Source organism: Pinus tabuliformis, chromosome J, assembly GCF_031772625.1.
Source record: "Pinus tabuliformis cultivar Carrire ecotype Pingquan chromosome J, CPIR1, whole genome shotgun sequence".
In the NCBI taxonomy this organism is placed as follows: domain Eukaryota; kingdom Viridiplantae; phylum Streptophyta; class Pinopsida; order Pinales; family Pinaceae; genus Pinus; species Pinus tabuliformis.
In genome coordinates, this window is record NC_142295.1 from 429843368 (window position 1) to 429866333 (window position 22966).

Genomic DNA, 22966 nt, shown 5'->3' on the forward strand with positions numbered 1-22966 from the left:
GAAAATTTTGTAGCAACAGAATCAAAACACGTAACTTGAGCTTAGGTTGTCACATCTTCTTATTTGCTAACGAATAAAGTTGATATGATATTCACTCATCCCTATGGTACACTGCTTTAAAACTTGGTAAAGAGGGATAGTTGTCAACAAAGTGATCTTCTACACACGTGGTGCAAATGGCAACATTATCAAGAGGAAAATCCTTCTGAAGGTGCTTCTTTTGACATCTTGGGTAAAAAATGGCAAGGGAAGTGCATTCTTCTTTTTTTTCTTCTTAAATATCAAAGTATTAATTTTTATAGTCAGATTGCTTAATATGTTAGTTTTAAAATCCTCCAGGATATTCCCTAGTTCTATTATGCTCACCCCATTAGAGATTGTCTTAGTATTTGTAGGGAAATCTCTAGATTTTTTCACAGTTCACCCTTGCACATGCAAATATCTCCTACAAACAACGACAATTTCATCATAGGTGAATGTGGAGATGTCATCTGCCCCCATCAAATTAAGCATGTTCATTGATTATTTTCTCACACCCTTTGAAAAGAGAATTTTCTTCATTTCAGTATCTAGTCTATGTTTCCTAGCACACTAAATATTATATAAAATCATTCCAACTAGTCCTCCAAACTCTCATCTTCCCTCCGCACCATTCTGAATATTTCATTTTTCAATTCTCGAGACTTGCAGTAATCCTAATATTTCTTAGGAAATGCCTTTTCTCATGCCCTCCCAAGTTGTGATAATATTTTCTAGTAGTCCCATAAACCATCATAGGGAAAATTTTGTAAGGGTAGCCAGACATAAATTCAACCTCCAAGAGTTAGTCAAATAATCCATGCTACAACATAAGACATCAAATTCAAACAAGAAAGTGCCAATATCCTCACTTACTAGCCCTTGAAATTACGGGATTATTGTCAAACAGATGTGCTTCATATGTATGTTGGAAGTTGGATGAATGATTGGAAAAACAAAAGTTGGTTCATCCTCATTCCTTGGTTGATTTGATTCACCTTCTCCTTCAGCCATCTTATCTCCTCTGAAAAAGATAGACTTAGATTATAGGGGGGAGAGTCCAGTAGTTGTGTTGATGTGAATTGGTGACCCTACTCCTCGTCCTGATAATGTACAATATTAAGACCGATGGAAGAATTAGTGGCGTGAATCACTCACCGAGCAACCGATGTTCCCTTCAAATTCTCTATTGATCCACCTTATTTCCCCTTATCCAAGCTATTACCTGCGAAGTTACTATTGGGGGATTTATTTTTTTTAACTTCTCTAGTTGGAGTATTAAAATTTACCTTACCCCTACCTATTTTACCTTTCCCTATGCTCATAAAGTAATAACATAATCTAAATATAGTGAGGTAGGAAAACCCACAAAAGTGGACAAGCAGGTTCTTACCTTTCGTCTTACAGTTCCTACCACTATATGTTTTAGGATGCGTAAACACTGTAGGAAAATGGATCACATCATGCATTAAACCATCAAAATCTAGTTTTTGCACCTCTGCAATAATTGCGCCAAAAATGACAAGCAATTTAATTGCTTAAATTGTTGTACATTAAATTATCTACCAAGAGATCATAAACTGAGGAGGTAACCACAAAATATAGACAAAAATAGACTTAATTGGTTAAAACTCAATCAAAGGTAGCAACATTATATCATTAATCTATAATTACAAAACATTAACTCATCCCTCACCTACCATATGAAAGAATTAGATATTTAAATTCAAAGTTTATTCCATTCATTAGCATCACAAAGATGTCCAATCAATCCAGTAAATGATACAACTAGCTCATAAATATAGAAAAAGCACACCATGTTGGTTATAAAACAATCCAATCAATTGAGGAATACCAGTCCAAGTGTTGGAGTTGTGCACACAACCTCAGTTTGGTTCTTGAGTTGTTATTCCTCCACACAAGGGCTCTTACTCCATTCAGTAAAATAATTCAATTTGTAGCAATATAAACGTTATAATAAATAACACAAGTCTTATAAACATAGAAGAAAGAGGATTAAAGTCAGAACTTAAATAAATAGAATTGTAAATATACTTATGTTATTTACACATTAACATAGCTACGAAACTTCAAGTGTGGGGCTGCCTGAATGGGAGCATTGCAGGAAGAAGTAAACTCTACACGACAACAGAAACAAGAAATAGCATATATATGCATATTAAATCATATAAAAGAGAAGTACAGAGTTCTAGAATGGAAAGAATGGCCATAGCAGTAATCCAACACTAATATCACAGCTAACCTTATTCAACCGATAGCTTGAAAGAGCAGAGGTTTAGGCTGAAAAACATGAATGAACAGTTATAATTGTGCAACCAATATTACAAAAATATAAGAAAATGACACCACCGTCCAACCAATAATACATATATAAAAGTTATCTCCTTAAATAAGAAGATTATTTGATGATTGAAATATATCCTAAACAATGAAAATCAACATTTCTTTGGTTGGATTGAATGCAGGCGTAAATATCTACACTGGACTCTAACTATCTAGTCATTCTTATTTTCGGTAACTTCTTTGACGACCACTTCCGGTAACTTGAGCTTGATGTACCAAGTCATCGCATTCTTATAACCAGTGATCTTCCTTCATGTAACTTGGGAAAAATAGTTGCAATGTTCGAAAGTAATTAGGTAGACAAATACACTAAAATACAAACTGATAGTGAAAAATATGTAATAATGATGCATAATCACCTTAGTACTTGAGACTTGCTAAAAGCATGAGATTGACAAGAAAAATAGTAATGTATATGGAAATGAAAGACAAAATGGAGTTAAATAGGTCATAGAAGGTGTTTGGGAGGTACTTTGGATAGGTTGAAGTTGAGACTCGTCACATAGCTCATTCGTTACTTTCTCAAGCAAGAACTTCCTATGCATTTTTTGTATGGTGATAAATATGGTTGACTAGTTATTTGTAGGAAAATAATAATAATACCATAGGTAGATAGCAAATGAAATATCTAGCATTGTATTAGATATGATGTTATTTAACAAGGGTGATAGCTAGGATGCAGCATAGTCCCTGCCTCTACCGCTATATAATTGATTTTTTTGCATAGTGTTTTCTCGGTAATGATGTATTCTTTTTCCAGTGATAAAATAATATAAATAGTTGTGCACAATGAGCTAAGTTTTGCACAATAGGCTATAAGCTTTGCATAATGAGCTAAGTTCTGCACAATAGGATATAGGCTCCGCACAATAAGCTAAGTTTCGTGCAATAGACTAAGTTTATCGCTTCCGCACAGTAGTTAAGTTTATCACACAAAGTTTATTAGTTGTTTTCTCAGTAATAATTTATTCGATTTCCAATAATAAAGGTAGTGACTTATTCATTTTCCAATAATAAAATAAAATAATTGATTCTTTTTGCATAGTATTTTCTCGGTAATGGTATATTCATTTTCCAATAATAAAATAAAATAAATATTTTTGCACAATGAGCTAAGTTCCGCACAATAGGCTATAAGCTCTACACAATGAGCTAAGTTCCGCACAATAGGCTATAAGCTCTACACAATGAGCTAAGTTCCGCACAATAGGCTATAATCTTTGCACAATGAGCTAAGTTCTGCACAATAGGATATAAGCTCTACATAATGAGCTAATTTTTTCACAATAGGCTATAAGCTTCATACAATGAGTTGAGTTACGTATATTGTTTTGTAGATTCAATAGCTTATGTGATTTGCTAAAACACAAGACACGAAACTACTCTACTCTTCTCAGCGGAAACCAAAAATTATCGATGAAAACAAAAAGAAGAAAGAGGAAGAATATCAATCGCACTTAACACAATATTTCTCTGGGAAAAGCAACTGCTAAAAACCTAACTATTTATATTGCATTAACTAGAATATCTAAGAAGAAAATACAATGCTTGTTCGTCCTAAACAATTTTTGCACTAGTACAATCTAACTCTCTACCTCACAAGCCAGCTCAAGCCGACACTTAGCCACTTTTGCTACCTTCCAAGCCCCTACTTCCTTGCACAATTCCTAGAGGAATCAGCCCATATTTAATGGGAAATCCACCTTCATTACTGTGCAATCCAAACTTAGTTCCTCAATTGATTGCATGCACCATCTGTAAAGCTAAAAAAATTATACAATTGATAATACATTATCCCTGAACTCTAATCTCAACTAGGTCTTAATCTGAACTGGCATGCATGAATTATTTGTGAGTGAATCTTCAATTAACTAGTGTGGTACTAGTGATGCACTCGTGCACTACTCCACTACTAGACCTCTACTAGTTCCTCCAACAATTAGAACTAGTTTAACTGACTATAACTTAGTTATACTAAGTTATCTAATTACAACTCAAAATAACTCAACCTGGGCCCCTAAAATTTAGGGATCACTCTACATGACTCTAGATAGACTTCCAACTCAAATTTCCTAAGTCAATTTAACTTAATTAACTATTACAAGTTTCTATGAGAATAGAATTTAGATTTAATTCACAGTTTAATTCAAGGACAAATTAAATTGGAATTTCTTGTTACTAATTTTAACAAGCTCCACACAATAGGCTAAGTTTGTCACTTCCATGCAATAGGCTAAGTTTATCACACAAAAGTTATTAGTTTTTTTCTCGGTAATGATGTAATCATTTTCCAATAATAATGGTCATGAAGTATTTGTTTTCTAATAATAAAATAAAATAAATAGCTTTTCACAATGAGCTAAGTTCCACACAATAGGCTATAAGCTCCGTACACTAGGTTAAGTTCCACACAATAGGCTAAGTTTCTCTCTTCCACGCAATACGCTAAGTTTTTCACACAAAAGTTATTAGTTCTTTTATCGATAATGATGTATTCATTTTCCAATAATAACGGTAATGACTTATTCATTTTCCAATAATAAAATAAAATAAATAGCTTTGCACAATGACCCTAAGCTCTGCACAATGAGCTAAGTTCTGCAAAATAGGCTATAAGCTCCACACATTGAGCTAAGTTTCGCACAATAGGCTATAAGATCTGCACAATGAGCTAAGTTCCGCATTTGTTTTGCGTAGTGTTTTCTCAATAATAACATATTCATTTTCCAATAATAAAATAAAATAAATAGCTCCACACAATGAGCTAAGTTCCACACAATAGGCTATAAGCTTTTCACAATGAGCTAAGTTTTGCACAATAGGTTATAAGCTCCACACAATGAGCTAAAGGCTAGAAGATCTGCACAATGAGCTAAGTTCTGCAAAATAGGCTATAGTTCGTACAATGGGCTAAGTTCTGCACAATAGGCTAAGTTTCTTACTTCCACATAATAGACTCAGTTTGTCGCACAAAATTTATTAGTTATTTTCTCAGTAATAATGTATTCATTTTCCAATAATAAAGGTAATGAATATGTCATTTTCAAATAATAAAATAAAATAAATAGCTTTGCACAATGAACTAAGGTACCACAAAATAGGCTATAAGCTCCGCACAATGAGCTAAGTTTCACACAATAAGCTATAAGCTCTGCACAATAAGCTATAAGCTCTACACAATGAGCTAAGTTCTACGTTAATTTTGCATAGTTTTTTCTCAATAATGACGTATTTATTTTCCAATAATAAAATAAAAGAAATAGTGCCACACAATGAGCTAAGTTCCACACAATAGGCTATAAGCTCTGCACAATGAGCTAAGTTCTGCACAATAGGCTATATTCTCTACACAATGAGCTAAGTTTTGCACAATAGACTAAGTTTCTTAATTCCACGAAATAGGCTAAGTTTCTCGCACAAAAGTTATTAGTTGTTTTCTCGTTAATGATGTATTCGCTTTCTAATAATTAAATTAAATAAAAACAATTGATTTTTTTGCGTAATGTTTTTTCGATAATGACGTATTGTTTTCCAATAATAAAATAGTATAAATAGCATGACACAATTATTGATAATATTTCAATTGTAAATAATTAGGCATATGTGCAAAAATGAGGATGAGCTCTATTATGCTAGATAACTTTCTTCACACATCTAGTCATTTTCTTGTATATACATTATTAAATCCTTATTCGAGAGTATTTTTTGCACTTGCATTTTCTTGTTATTGTCATCTCTGCACAACTTCTTTTGCACAATTAGTAATTATTTTCGTATTTGTGTGGATAGGTATGTATTTCATCCACATTGCTTGCTCTACACAAAATGACTACATAGCTTCTTCCATATGTGAAATGTATGGACACATAACTCTATCATGAGGAGAGGTCTGCATTTAGTCCACTAAAGGCTTTTATTGAGAATATTTTAGTAAGAATTGAAGTATACAATATTATTAGTGATATTCATATTTCTAAATATCTTTTTGTATTTGTGCGGAGATGATTATATTTCATCCACATTGCCGGTTCTCCATTGCTTTCTCCACACAACTATGACTGCAAAGCTTCTTATGCACGTGTTATATCTGGACACGTAACTCTATTATGAGAAGAGGACCGCATTTTATGCACTGCTTGATCCACACAAATTTTTTTGTACATGCGATATGTGGAGACCCCACAAGAGCGAATAATTATTTTAGTAAACGGTTAACATAAATGAATTATTGTTAATATTTTGTATATTTCGAACATCTTCTTGTAGAGAAGTGCTCTTTGTATAGATGTTCATACTTTTCATTAAGTGCTAATATTATTGCTAATATATTAGTTATAAATAATGCATGTTAGTAGTCAATTTACTAAAAATTTTGTGGATACTAACATTGATTATGTTCATATTATTGATGATATTTTTATTGTAAATAATGTTTTCAATATCTATCTATTTATGCTCTTGTACGAAAATTATTTTTGTGTGTATGTATGCACTTTGAACTAAACACTTTTATCGCTAATAATATTGCTAATACTTTAGTTATAGATCATTCATATCAGTAATCAAGTGAGTAAAATTAGTGTGGAGTGCACTCAAAATTGTGTACAAAACCACATTTCATTGGTCAAAGGGTTTGTTTGTAGCAGAAGAAGCTCTCAAGTTTGCATTATGCAGATGATAGCATTGTTTATGCACATATTATTGATAATATTTTAATTGCAAATAATGTATACTATTGCTATTTAAGTAAGTTTCAACTGTAAATAATGTTTCAAACTAGCATATGTACGAAAGTGCATAGAAAGTCCATTATGTAGATGAAGCTTTCAATATGTGAATTGTCACACTTGGTATTTTAATATTAAATCATTGCAATACCACCAAAGAAAGCAATGGACTTAAACAATTATTGGCAATACTTTAGTAATAAATGATGTGTATCTACCTGTCTCTACAGCGAATTAAGTGGGGTCTACATTTCACCCACATTTTTGTCTTAGTTCATGCTTTCTCTACACTACTTTCTCTGCACAACGTCATTTGCACAGCTTCTTTCATGTACGCTTTGTGTGGACACACTTCCTTCGCAGGCATTGTGAGCTAGAGTCTAGCAAGATTTACATTGAAGGAATTTATATTTTTTGTTTGCAATAACACCGAGATAATCAATGAACTGGTACAATATTATTGCAAATATTTTAATTATAAATGATGTTTTTTATTGTTGATATTTTAGTATTAAATATTCCATATTTGATTTTGCATTATTGTAATTATAAGTAATGTGTATCTTTGTATTGTTAAAGATCAACAGTATGATAACAATAAACACATGCTTTATTTGTGGTTATGTAGTAGTTTTTTGCATGAATGAAGCTTTCAAGCTTTGATTTTGCGAATGCTTGCATTTTGCATTAAAGGATTTTGTAGATTTTTTCTAGGAACTAACATGTAAGTGTTCAATTTGGCTATGGAAAATTTGAAGGCTAATGTACAGTATCAGTTTTCATTTATCTAATATGATATTTCATATTATAATCATTATCTACGTAGTATAACATTAGTGTTTATAACATATTTTATTATGTGATTACTGTAGATTTTTTCTCGGTAGTTGGAAGTGGCGGTGAGACATAAATGAGACACATTACTTATTTTTGTGAACAAATTTCATTTAATATCTGCATAATGCGAGAAATAAAAAAATGCATTCATGTGGCGAATTGACATCTAGGTTCTGAAATTACTTTTACAAAGTAAAAGTTGGCTGGTAGCATAGAAATCTACATAGTAAATCTACTAGATACGTGTTAGTTCAGTGAATACATACGTAAAAGACTTTTATTTATTGGAAAAAGATATTTGGTTAATGAAACTATAATATGATTTAATAAAATAACATGTCGACACGAATTTCTAAAGCGTGTAAAGCAGATTAATCATGAAATATAATCGTTTCAATTGCACCATGTCAAATTGGAATTTAAATAAAATGTATATGACTTAAAGTAACAGATTTTGCAACAATATTTTCTTATTAAAGTTTAGGCAAATCAATATTGTCCACATTGATAATGATTACTAGTTAATGGTTATCATTGAAATTGATAATAGTTAAATGTTGTTTAAGAACTTAAATGTCAATTCGTGATTTAGATGATGTATTGCCTATAATGCATTATATATATGTTTGTTGCCTACAAAAATAATTTGTTAATGTTCATTTTGTTCTGAAACTAATAAGTGTTTTAAGGTATTTCCTTATTATTTGTCTATTGTTTTCTACATTCGTTACTAACACTGAAGAAATGGCTCGAAGAAACAATGGCAAGGGCACAGAGGAAGATGCACATCTAGGAAGAAAACATATTTTAATGTTAATCCAAGATATATTAATGCTTAGCAAAAATGTTTTAATGTTAATGCATAAAATACTAGAACCCCAGCAAATGCTTAGGTGTCTCAAAGATGAACTAGATAATGTAAGAACATTATCAGAATAGTTATTGCAAATCATGAATAGATTAATTAGTTCTCGATTCCAATAGCATAATCAATATAATCGTTAATTCACGAAAATAATGGTTAATTAATAGAGAATATGTTATCAATTGTTTTGCTATTTGTTGAATACATTTTGAAATTCAGTATATGTCAAAGGTTATGTATTGTAATATAGTCGACAGAGTTAATGTAAAGAAACATATCAGACTATTCTGGATTACATATCTATGTATAAATGCAATATGTTTTACAAGTTATATTGGTTTAGAAAACAATTTGAGCTTTGTATGACGAGTTATTTGGATCTTTGTTTAAATCTTGTATGGAATAGTTATTTAGATAGGGAAAAATACTAAATTTGTAAACAAAGAAGACTATTATTGTAAAGTAATGTCACCGATCCTAAGTAGTTATAAAATTTGAAAATTTGATAAATAAAGAAATCAGTGCAAAAAAATATAATGAGGGGAAAAAAGCATAGAACTGGGAAAAAAAAAAATCATTGGATTACGTTTATGTACAATGTCATAGTAACATTTACATTGATAGAAAAAATCATCTTGTTTCTATGATAAGTAGATTACTAAAAAAAATTACATGGGTATATTACATTGATTGATTTTGCGAATTCAGATCGCAAATGTCTAGTAAAATGAAAGAGCTATCAGGATGCTTGGAAATGCAAAGAATGAACACTATGTCACTTCTGAATTTATTGACAATGTAAACAAAGAAACCTGCCAGTGTATATGTACAACTACATTTTCATGGTCTATCATAAATGTGCCATGTATTTCGAAGTTGCTCAAGAATTCAATAGCATCTGTTTTTCTGCATAGTATTGGTCATAGGAAAATTCTCGTAGTGCAGGTAATACTTTTTCCAATTCGATGCTCCTCAGAATACATTATTTTTCAGTCATGTCAGTTCCATATATGATGCAATTTAGACGATGAAAATAAAGAAACTTCAGAGTGTTGCTTGCAGGTAGTGCAATAAAGCATAGTATTATTTATATTTCTAGCAATTGTGATTGGAGTACTGCATTTTGCACATTTAGTTTTGAATGGCATCGTATATACGCTAACCGCTTTCAAATATGCTTCAAAATGTTGTAAAATTAATATAGAAAACAGATACTTAGTAACATGAAACCAAATGTTTTTCTTAATTTTTGTTCTTTATCCATGTCTATTTAAACAATATGATATAACTTACTGTTCATATTATGCTTGGCGAGGAAAGAAACTTTCTTAGACCATCATATTTTTTCCCTGTGTTCACTATAGAAATGAACGTTGATTGTGATGAACGGAAAACTTTTTCTTGTTTTTTAACTATATTGTTTAGCAATATCACTAGAAAAATGTTTTGTTGCAAATATATTTGAATTTTAACACAAGTTGAAACAAGTTTATTGTGTACTTTAACCTGTTACATATGCAACATTTTTAAAACTAATACATGAAAATCATACAATAGATGATGAATAATTTTTTCTCAGGACATTGAAATATATAGACCTACATATACGTAACTTGTTTTTTATTTCAATAAAATTCATTGCAATAAAAATTTTAATTAAAGCAAAGTTGAATGTAGCTTTGTCACGTACTCCATTGTCATCTTTGATTTCCTAAAAATATTGCATTGTTGTTTATGTTGTTGAAGTTTCAATAGCTACGATTGTGCCTACTAGAAATGCGTTGCCATTACATGACAAATTTACAATTGTTGTGTTTCAAAAAAATTGGCATTTTGCACAAATAGGACAAATATTTTCTATGCTGCTAAAACTATTTATACAACTAGTTTTCTCACAATCACCACAATCGTATTTATTCTTTGGAATACTTTCAAAATCTTCAATAGAAACATAGGAATTTTCAATAATATTTGACTCATGCTTTTCGATTAACGATGTTCGCACAAGCAATGTTATTGTCATTTATGCTTTCTTATCTGTTAAGTCTGCATGGAGTACTACTTTTGACTTATTTGTTTTGTCCAAAAATGTTTGATATGTGACCAAGAAAATTCCATGAAAAAAAATTCCAGTTATATTGTTACTAATATTTTTTATCAACAATTGCATCGACTTGATGTCCTTTTTCCTAATTATAACCATTGAATTGAATCTTTTTTTTTTTGGAAAAAAGAAAGCAAAGAATAGAAAATTAGGAGGTAAAAAAAAAGAGGAAAAAAGGAACAATTTGACACAGCGTTAATTGATATTGCGTAGTACCTATTTTCATTTATTTCTTTGATAGTTTCTGTTGATTCAATTTTGTTTATTGCAATATGTGTTTCTGTGGTACTGCTCATTGCTATGTCCACATTGTCATCCATGTCTACTATGACATCAGTCAAACTCGATAACTTTTGCTTGTTCATAAATATTACACTAAAACCACTGCTTAAAATAACAATGAAGTAACAATTGTCTAATGAAAACGGAATAATATAAATCAAATTCATTAGTAATGTACAAAAATACTAGACGAATTTTAGTTTTAGCAAATATGGAAGTCTTATAGAAATTTTCAAAGCAATTTTTTCCTTGTAATCGTTGTCCTAAATATGAATCTCTAAGTGTCATATGTTTCCTAGAAATTTGAAAAAAAAAATCTTTTAGTTATACAACATTAAAAAATATGGCCCAAAAACAATGGGAGCACACACAACAAAAGAACAACAACAACAATAGTTGCATTGTGTAATGCAAATATAATCGAAGTACAATAAATATATAGAACAAAAACTTGCCTCTTAGAAGAGTTATGATTGTATTTAATGGTATATGTTATGCTTGTATTCATTTTTGTTGCTATAATGATATGAGTTAGATCAAATATACAGAAATAAGAAAAATAAGGGTTTCTAATTCCATAGCATGGAAGTACTTACAAAATAAGAACTATATGACAGTAATGTATTTTGTCCAAACGTTTTTTAGTATTATCACATCATATATTATTTAAACTTTGTACATCATTACTAGAGAACTATCATCAATGCTACACGTTTTGCATCTTAGTTCTAAATGATAGTCTCTCATGGCCAGCAATATCATACAACCCAGATGAGAATTCTATTTGTAACTAGCTCTTCTGACTGTGTTTCTAATGTGTACGCTAAAAATATTGCATGATGAACATCTGGCAAATACTTCTGCGAATGCCACAATGAAAATTAGTAAGTGGTGTTTTGGCATTAGTATATGAATATTAAAATACATATTAGACTCTTAAGAGAGTTGGACTAGTAGATAGTAGAAATTGTAATAATAATAAGAAGAAGAAGAAAAAAATAATGTTGGACTATGAATATTTAAGTTTAATGCCTTTCCTTTAAAAAATTACAAACAAAAAAAAAAACAACGCCACGTGTTCCTAGATGAATTTACATAGTTGTTTTGTTTTTTTTTCCCGTTACAATTTAGAATAGCTTTTATAGCCCAATTGTGAAGAGTATTAATGCTTTTTTGAACTTTTGAACATTAAACGTTTATCTGTAAAAGTAAATTGTTAGTGATTTTCCTTTGCGATTAACGCAAGCATGTATTCGGCAAATCGACATAGACGCAAGGTATATGTTTTGCTAATTGTGATGACTTTTAACAAAATTGAACTTATAATTAATGTTTTAAAGTCGCATAAGCCCTAAACTAAAGCAAAGCACCTACAGAGATCTAGCCACTATAGAGATAGTTTCTCGATAACTAGAAGTTGCAGATAAATATCCAAAGCCAGCACCTCACTTAGCTTCTAAGCTATGCCCATTATGGTTTTCTCCAAATTGGATAGAAAATGAAGATGGCATTGAAGATGGACCCATCAATAGCATTGTGGAGGAAGTGTTGCACCTTGTAATTGAAGGGATCGCAACACACAGAGGACACCGGTGAGTTTGACCCCAATGTTCGGTGTCTATTAACTTCCAAAATGTAGGCAGTGTTTACTAGGCATGTCGATGTGTAGCTATATATAACCATTAGTTATTGTGACAAGCAATGATATTATTGGTGATATTTTAAGTGTAAATAATGCTTATGTTTGTATTTTCAAATATGTTTCAAACTAGGCATATGTGCGCAAGTGTGGAAGAACTTTGTTGTGCAGATGAAGCTTTTAATATGTGGATTGCATTACTTGGCACAAGAGGCTTATATTGCTAATAGTTTAGTATTAAATAATGCATATTTTCTCAATAATATTTTCTATACTTAAATTATTGATAATAATTTACTTGAAAATAATACATACTATTGTTATTCAATCGTTTATAATTTTAGTATTAAAAATTCATACTTTATGCTTATATTATTAATAATATTTTAGTTGTAATGATGTATATGTTCATATTTTTGTATATGTTTCAAAATAGGCATTTGTGTGGAAGTGTGGAAGAATTCCATCATATGGAGAAAGCTTTCAATGTGCAATTCACTTCACTTGGCACTAAAGGCTTTTATTGCTAATAATTTAGTATTAAATACTGCATATTTGTTGCTCGTAATAGCACCAAAGAAATTGTTGGACTTATATGACATTATTGCTAATATTTTTGTAAAGGCTTTTATTTCTAAAATTTAGTATTAAACAATGTATATTATTTTTCACAATAGCACCAAAGTAAATGCTAGATTAATACAATATTTTGCTAATATTTTAGTGGAATGCGTATTTCATCTGCTTTTCTTCTGTACACACTATATATGGACATGCTTACTCAACTATTTTCCTGCACATAGTTTATATTCTTCACAGTAAAAGATCTTCACAACGAAACATAATCATAATCTCCATTCTCCCGAACATACCCCATCCTTCGTAAACATTTATACGATATAAGATCTAAGAATTGAAAAAAAAAACTACGCAACGAAATATTAAGTGAAGATTTGTTCGTAAAATCGACAAACATATCTCATGTTCTACATATTCAAAGCTATGCACAACGGAACACAATAATAATACCAGATTAGCATTAATAGTTTAACATTAACTTCCCTATACACCCATCGTTTAAAATCTACGTTGACGTATACGAAATATTGGTGATATTGGTATTTCTGGATATGTTTTTGTATTTATTCAGAGAGGTTCATATTTCATCCAGACTGCTTGATTTGCACAATGATGATTATACTACTTTTTCCTTACGTGATATATCTAGACACGTAACTCTATTGTGCGGAGAAGTCCACATTTCTTCTACTAAAGGATTTTATTAATAATATTTTAGTAAGCAATTGACATATATGATATTATTGGTGATATTTGTATTTCTGAATATCTTTTGTATTTGTGTGGAGAGGTTCATATTTCATCCACATCGTTTGTTCTGCACTCCGCACAACTATGGTTTCACAACTTCTTTCATACATGTTATATCTGGACTCCATTATGTACAAAGATTTTCACTTCATCCACTAGTCTTTTATTGCTAATATTTTAGTAAGAAATTGACGTATATGATATTATTGGTGATATTCGTATTTCCAAATCTGTTTTTGCATTTTTGTGGAGAGACAGGTATTTCAACTACATTTTTGTCTCATCGAATGCTTGTTATGCACAATGACGACTGCATAGCTTCTTTCGTATATGCTATTTCTGGATACATAACTCTATCCTTCGAAGAGGTCTACATTTCCTTCACATTTTTGTCTTATCTATTTCGTCCACTAAAAGCTTTTATTGATAATATTTTAGTAAGCAATTAACGTATAGGATATTATGGGTGATATTCATATTTTTGAATATCTTTTTGTATTTGTGTGAAGGGGTATGTATTTCATCCACATTGCTTCTTCCAAACTGATTTCTCCACACAATGACAACTGCATAGCTTCTCATGTATGTGCTATATCTGGACACGTAACTCTATTGTGTCAAGAAGTCTCCATTTCGTTCACTAATACGCAACTAATCTTCTGCACATACTACGTACTCCGCATAGTAAAAGCTCCGCCCAGTGAAACATAATAATATTCTTGGTTCTCCTGCACATATTTGATTATCTGTAAACATTCATATGATAAATGATCTAGAAATTTATAAAAGTATTTCTGCACTTTTTCTCTACATAAGTTGTGCACACATAAAACCACCTCCGCACAATTACTTTCATACTTAATAATGCCATTCGATCAGTAATTGACATTTTAAACTATTATTAATTGAATTAATAGAATTGTCCTAACTACACACTTGCTTTATTGATTGCATAGTAGGTATGTACGTATTTCTACATTTCTACTTCCATACATCCATCCCTGTCACATGTTCTACACATTGTCTATTTGCACAAGAAATGCTCTGTAACCTATTTTTTTTCTCTTCAACGAATTTGATAATTACTATAAAGGTACTTAAGGATTTTTTTATTATTATTAATTGATCAATGACATTCATACTATCAACAGCTTTTCATTGGAAATTCAATTCAGTATATACGAATTATCACTTCACATTGTTATTTGACTTTGCATTATTTCAAAGCATTAAAATATTAAAAATAAAATCATGATGTTGAAATCACTGAAATATTAAAATTAATGTGTAGTCAAAATAATACAAAATATAGAGCTTTGAATCTTTGGTTATGATTTTGAAAGCATTAAAATAGTAATCTTAATGTATAAATTGTTATTAGTTGAGTTAACCGACAAAACAAGAAGGTCTATTCAAATTTGAAACTACAACATGTATAATGTTCATTCTTATTAATAGTCTAATGTTCACATTCGTTTTCAAATAGTCTAATGTCAATATGATTCCTGTGGACTTTAATAGGTAAATCTTCTACAGTGGTGGTTGTGTGGATGAAGCATGTGTTTGCTCGAAGGTGGTTGTACGAAGGAAGTGTGTACAAAAGAATCATGTGTGGAGGAAGTTGTGCGGTGACTGGAGTTAATCAATTAATTTAGAATTGCATATGGATTTTATGTGAAAATGTGTAGTCTTTAAGAATGCAACAGAATAGCCCTTGAGCATAAACAAAAATGTCATTGAACACTTTTTTCATACTGACTGCAATTTCGGCACTTTAGCAAAATAGAATTGTGCATTATGCTATGATTTGTTCTACTAAACAACAAAATATAGCAATACAACAACAAATTGCCACATGCCAACTGGATGCTTCTCCTTTCTGGAGTTATTTTCTAGTATAGTTTACATGCAAGATTACTGTGGAAGAAGTTGTATAGAGGTTTCTATGTGGAGGAAGTGTGTGTGAAGAACAAATGCCCACTGTGCAAAAATATTTGTGCAGGGAGAATCAATTAACAAGCAATAGAGGTAAGGACTATGTTGCATCATATCTCAATATATTTATTGGCTTAGTAAAGTTCTTATCATTATTATGTGTAAAATCTAATTTCAATGACTGATCAAAGGGCGTTATTCAGTATGGTTGTCATTGTTCTTCTCATAGTGTGAAGTGTGACAAAATGAGGACCCAACTTAATTAGCTACAGAAACAGGGGGATATGCATTATTTATCGCTAAGTCCAGTGGTTTCTTCGGTCTTATTATGAGCATAAAATATGCATTGCTTAATAATGAAGTATTAGCCATAAAAAACCTTTAGTGCGAAATGTGGCATTCCGCACATTGAAATATTCCTTCACACAATAGACTTCTTATGCACTTTTGGAAAAATTCCTTATTTGAAACATATTCGTGGATATGAACATAAGCATAAAGACTTATTTATAGTTATCTTTTCATATAGGCATATAAGCAGAACTGTAGATTAAGTGCATTGTGTGGAGGAATCTTTGAAGCTTTCATCGTCGATATCTCTGTACTCCGAATAAAAAGTTGTTTGCATAAAGATCTACCCCTGCTCTGGAAAAAAATAAAAATATGATGACAGTGAAGATTATTTATGTTTCATAGTGAAATGAATTATTTTCATATTTCATGTTATTATCATATATGTATCAATATCATAATATAAATGTTCAAAGCATAAGTCTGCAACATTAAGCAATACAATCACAATAACAATAACAATATCGAGTTTCAAATTTCAATCTCCATAGCTATAGATGAAATAAATAAACATAATGCAAATGCATAGAAGATCATATTCTAATCATTAATAACTTTGATTCTTAGTGTGAAGTACTTGTATCAATAATGAAAATTCTCAATGGCTCAGTTCATTAGCTCATTCACTTCGCTATTGTGGCATATGCTCTTTAAGTACTTGATTCTACATCTGTCAAAAGTAAATATATGAACCGCAATATGCAAAACGAGAGCTACAAAAGAAAGCAAACAATTGCATTCAGAAAATAGAGTATGTGACACCAGTGAAATTAACAAATCATGATGATTGAATACTAGTAAACAAAAAACAAATATGTGAAGATTTAAGGACACTTACAATTTGTGAAAGCATATAGGTTGATTATTTAACTATTAGTTGCCTCCTGAATGCATGGCCTCTTCAACCAATGTCCTCAACTTAGCCTCAATGAATTCTTTCATTGGTGCCATTATAATCTCTAGCCTCCTATGTTGATCAAATAATTGTTTTTCGATTTCCATTGCCTCCTCTTGTAACTGAGTGGTTAACATGGATTTCCTACCATCAATAATGACAAAGTCAACTACCCATTTTTCAATTTCTTTTACAGTAACATTAGTTATAACATCAAATGGTTCTGCCATTGATTGTTTTCTCTTTTCCAGTTCCAATGTTAGTGTATCTTTTGTAATCAGTTCATAATTTTATATAATGCATGGACCATCTATATCTTTAACAATTTGCATGGCCTTTAGAAACACATCACTTCTTCTATTCTTGATTCTCTTACATTCAGAAATAATGTTTTTTGGTGTACTAATTCTTTTGAACCATCCATCTTTGATTTTCCTCATTTGATTAGCATTTAGTAATTCTTTGTTTTTCTTTTCCAAATCAGACAGAAATTCAAGCTTTTGACCACAAGCAAGTAAATCATTGTTGACGAAATGCTTTTCTTTGGTAACATTATTTGTGATAAAATCAATAAATGAATTGATTTTTTGTGATAACCATAGCAAAACAGAAATTGTTTTCCGTGCATGCTCAATTATCTCTAATCTTTGGCATATATTAGTGACTATATGGCATTTAACTGCATTAATCAATTGCAATGCTCCAATAGATCCATGAGATGTGCTAGTTGTGGGAATTGGGGATTGTTGAGATCGTATTCCGATTGGATTCATTAACAAAGGACCTATATTTAAATCATTTTCCAACATCTTTATTTTTTCTTTCAGTATCAGGTTCTATGTTTTTCTTTCCTCAATAGACACTACAAGTTGGGGGTCGAAGTTGTGTTGTTGGAAGATATTTGACTGGGTTTGACTTGGACAAAGGAAGCACATCATCAGGAGAGTTCGTACTTGGTATTTGAATGGTATTGGTCTTGGTCTAAAGGTCTTGCAATTTGTTAATTGAGTAATATATAAGAAGAGAAGAGATTTACAAGTTTTCCTCTCAAGTGGCGAGGTTTTGGCCCTAGCTTATAGCCTATATCTTGTGCACTTGTGTACTATTGTTCTTCTTGTTCTAGGTAGATGTTTTATGATAAAAGAACATAATAATAAGAGAAGAAGGTAATAAGTAATAAAGAGAAGAAGTTAATAAGTAAGAAAAAGTAAAAATATATCACAAGAAATTATCATAGAAAGAGAAATTATCCTAACTACTGCCCTATAGATTTCTCAACATGGTATCAAAGCTAAGGTTGGGTAAGGGCATAATGAATATATCTACTACACTAAATAAGTTTCTAAATAAGTGTACAAAGGTGGAAATTCAACTCAATAAGGCAATCAAAGAAGTATGGGATATCCTATTTTCTTTTAAGAAGGAAGTGACCAAGACATCTACAAAGGATCCGACCCATATAGACAATTGATTAACTAACTGATGTACTTGGTGAATACTCGACCATACATATGTTTTGTAGTAAATGTTCATTAAGTTCCAAGTTGAGATGAAGCATGATAATTGGATAGCATCCCAACACGTTCTGAGATATCTACAAGATACAATACACTTGATTGGATATACAGATTCTGACTGGGGAGGCAGTGAGAAGGATGGAAGGAGAACTACAAGAGGATGTTTTAGTTTGGGATCCTCCATGATCTCATGGATGAGAAGAAAGCAAGAATTGGTTGCTTTAAGTAGTGTTGAGGTTGAATATATTGTAGCCTAGGAAGTAAGTAGAAAAGCATTCAGGTTGAGGAAGTTGTCAAACTTGTTTGAAGGACCAATGGACCCTACAGTGATACATTCTGATAACATTAGTTGTATAATATTGTATGAATACCCAGTGTTTCATGGAAAGATAAAGCATATAAACAACAAGTATCACTACATTCGAAAGCTAGTATAAGATGGTGTGTTGCCGCTACAGTATATCTCCATTGATGAGAAGGTAGTTGACATATTGACAAAATCTCTTCCTACTAAGAAGCTTGTATATTTGAGAGACAAGCTTGGTCTGGTCGATATATCCTCCCTATTTAAGAGGGAGAGATAGACACATCATTCTTGTCTTCACTTTGGAAGATAGGATGGGGGATTGATTAAAAATCTAGCATCCAATACTCCTTGAGGATTAGGTAGGGCATCCAAGATAAGAGTAGTCAAGGACAAATATTCTTTGAGGACTAGATATCCAAGATAAGAATATTCCAAGAAAGACATACTTTATGAAAACTCAGGTGGGGTATGTGCCTTGAGAGACAATGATGATGGTGTCGATAAATCATTGGTCTCACCAGCATTGTGCTCTAATCTTGTGGAGAGATAGAGTTATTAGTCAAGGCCTTGCTATGTGACAATGTTGTTATGATGCTAAACAAATGGGTTACCAATCTAACTCTTCTTGTGAGATATATTCAAATTTACAATTTCCATGTACCATTTATGAATACCTCCCTAGTTAAGAGGGAGTGTTGAAAAATGTGTAACTAGGTTCGGTCTTCATAAATATGAAATGTACTTTTGATTCTTGTATTTTGTAAAATGAAACAAAAAGTAATATTGTTATTTTTGGAGCATTGGATTCATTCTCAAGTTATTTTATTTTACAGGTCAAGCTCCCATTAAGTGCTTATATGGTTTGTCTTAGTTAAAGGAGTAAAAAGAGTCATTATCATAAGTTGAAGACCCCATTGGGCACATTGTAATCTGTAAAGAAAATTATTTTTGTAATTAAAAGTGTTAAAAATACCCTTTAAGACCAATTCATCCTAGCAGTTGAGAACTCGGCCTATTTTGATTAGATACGTCCACCTTAAGAAGCCTATATAAAGGAGGGAACTTGACCTCCTTGAGACATATTCACTTCACATCTCATTCAAGAAAAGGAGCAGAAAGAGGCTAGTGAAGAAGGAAGTGGGCGTAGGAAGAATTTTCTGGCTAATTCTATCTCACACATGATAAGAAGAAAGGATATGGTTTGCGGCTTCAAGGTCAAAATTCTCTATTTGTTGAGAGAGGATCAAATTTGTTGGAAGAAGGGCCTACTAGATCATCTTATAGCCCTAGACAAGGTATCAAAGAAAGCGAAGTTATTGAGAGGCCTTGGGAGGCTAAATTATGCTCACATGTGTGGATGTAGTAGTAGTAGTTTGGGGTCGAAATTTGCAGACCTATAGTAGAGGCTAAAATTCTAAAGTTGAGGATCAAATTTGTGTTGTTGGAAGAGATTTGACTAGGTTTGACTTGGACAAAGGAAGCACATCATCAAGAGAGGTTAGATTTGGTCTTGGAATGGTATTTATCTTGGTCTATAGGGCTTAGAATTCATCAATTGAAGAATTTATAAGAAGAGAAGAGATTTACGGGTTTTCCTCTCAAGAGGAGAGGTTTTGGCCCTGGCTTGTAGCCTCTATCCTGTGTACTTGTGTATTATTATTCTTCTTGTTCTCGATAATTTCTTAATGATAAACGAACGTAATAATAAGAGAATAAGTTAATAAGTAAGAAAAAGTAAAATGATATCACAAGCAGTTATCATAGAAAGAGAAATCATTGGAACTATTGCCCTATAGATTTCTCAACAAATCAGTTGTGCAACTACAATATCTTTTTATTTTCTTTCACTTGTGAAAATAGAAGATTGTGCAGATTTTCTACTTCTTTGTTTATGCCTTGCTTCACTGCTAATAATTGCTTCTTTAGTAATTTCTCTAATAGTCATTGATCCTTCTTCATTATTGCTTGCAGTATTGTGACTCTTTCACTTTCACTTGCAACTTTTGTCAACAATCTCTCTCATTTGATCATAGTTAGATGTCCAACAAACAGACCTTCTGGATTAATGTCTCGCGAGCCTTTATCTTCTTTTAAATTAAAACAATGCAAAGACATCACAAACTCTACAAGATGACTTCCATTCTTCATGATTACTCAGCCAATGATAAATGGAAAAGAAATAAATTATTTCTGTTTTTTTTGTTCAAATTTAATCTGCCAATCATAATATTATCTACAGGTTTCGGCAATGAAATACCTGTCCATAACAATTTTGGAAGCAATAGTGGTTTACCTCGAAACCCATAAACTTTAATAACCATATTATTTTCTCTTTCTTCATTTATGTATTTCCCCAGTGGAAAATTTGTGCTTCGCCAGATATTCAACAGGGTTTTCATCCAATTATCATGAAAATAACTTGTTTTAAAAAAATATCTTGAATTAGACAAAAATATGAAATAGCTTATTGCTTCCACAATATGAGATAACAGAACTGCATCAGTTCTTTGTCAACACTAAAATTAGGATTATGTGGAAAATCATCAAAAGTGTGACTTGAAATGATGGTTGTTACCGGATACCCCTTCATGAAAAACTTATTTCTCTTTTGCAAATCTACTAACTAAAAACACAATTCATTTGAAATAGGATCAGCCCAGTCGAATACACAATTTTTTTTATATGAGTAATAGAGCACATAGAGAATGGAACTTGGCACAGTGGTTGTAGTTTTTAGGCCCATTAAATGTGCATACAACCAATAAAACTCTCTGAACAATTTTCTAAATAAAGTGATAAATAGAGAGGAAAGCTCAGAAGGAACATCAAAATCTAGCAAAGCGAACTCCCACAAAAATTTCAAGCCATTTTCCTTTGATACTATAAATCTATTTACATTTGAAAAATTTAATGGCAGATTCGAAACCGGTAGCTTCAATATCCACCTAAATGTCTTTGCACTTAAAGAAATACGAGTATCTTTGGTTGATATTCTAATTTTTTTTGTTTCCAAATCAAACTTATCTGCACATAAATAAACTATTTCACTGAAATAAAATACCTCTAGAATGCATGTGACATTCGTTATTCTGGTAGACCATATATTATCATTGTTCTTCTCATACACATACAGATTCACATATCGCTCATATGTAGTCGACCACTAAAAGCTTTGATCAATAAATGCAAGTGAGTTAATAGTATCAATGCAAATCGCTTCTTTCCTTCCCCTCAAAGTCATTTATGCCGCAAAATTTGAAAAAAAATTGTCAACGAACAATGCTTTCAATGCACTATAGGTATAGATCAACAATATGCTTTAAACAATCACCACGTGTCACTGTTTTTATGTGAAATCCCTTCTACAGGACATTTCTAATATATAGCAACTCAGTAGATAAAAATCTAAATTTACAACAAATATCATAAATAAATCGTATAATATAAACTCGCCACAATTCTGGCAAAAAAATAGTAGAAATTTCGACAAATTTTTTATAAAATCGGGCACAATTTTTTTGGAAATCGGATTACAGTTTTCAAACTACAAGATTTTTCACTACCAGAATAATTGTTGATAGAGTTAAATTCTATGCCTTTTTCCATTTTCGATACATGTTACTATTCTGCATGTGAAATGTGTTTTACAAAATAAAAAGAAATTAAAAAATAGTAACACAGAAGTTGTCGAGAAATAGAAATAATAGTTTAAAAATCAAATCTCGAAATTCGAAAATTAGTTAATGTACGAAACAAATTAAATGTGAATCTTTTGTAACAATGACAGTCAGCTTAC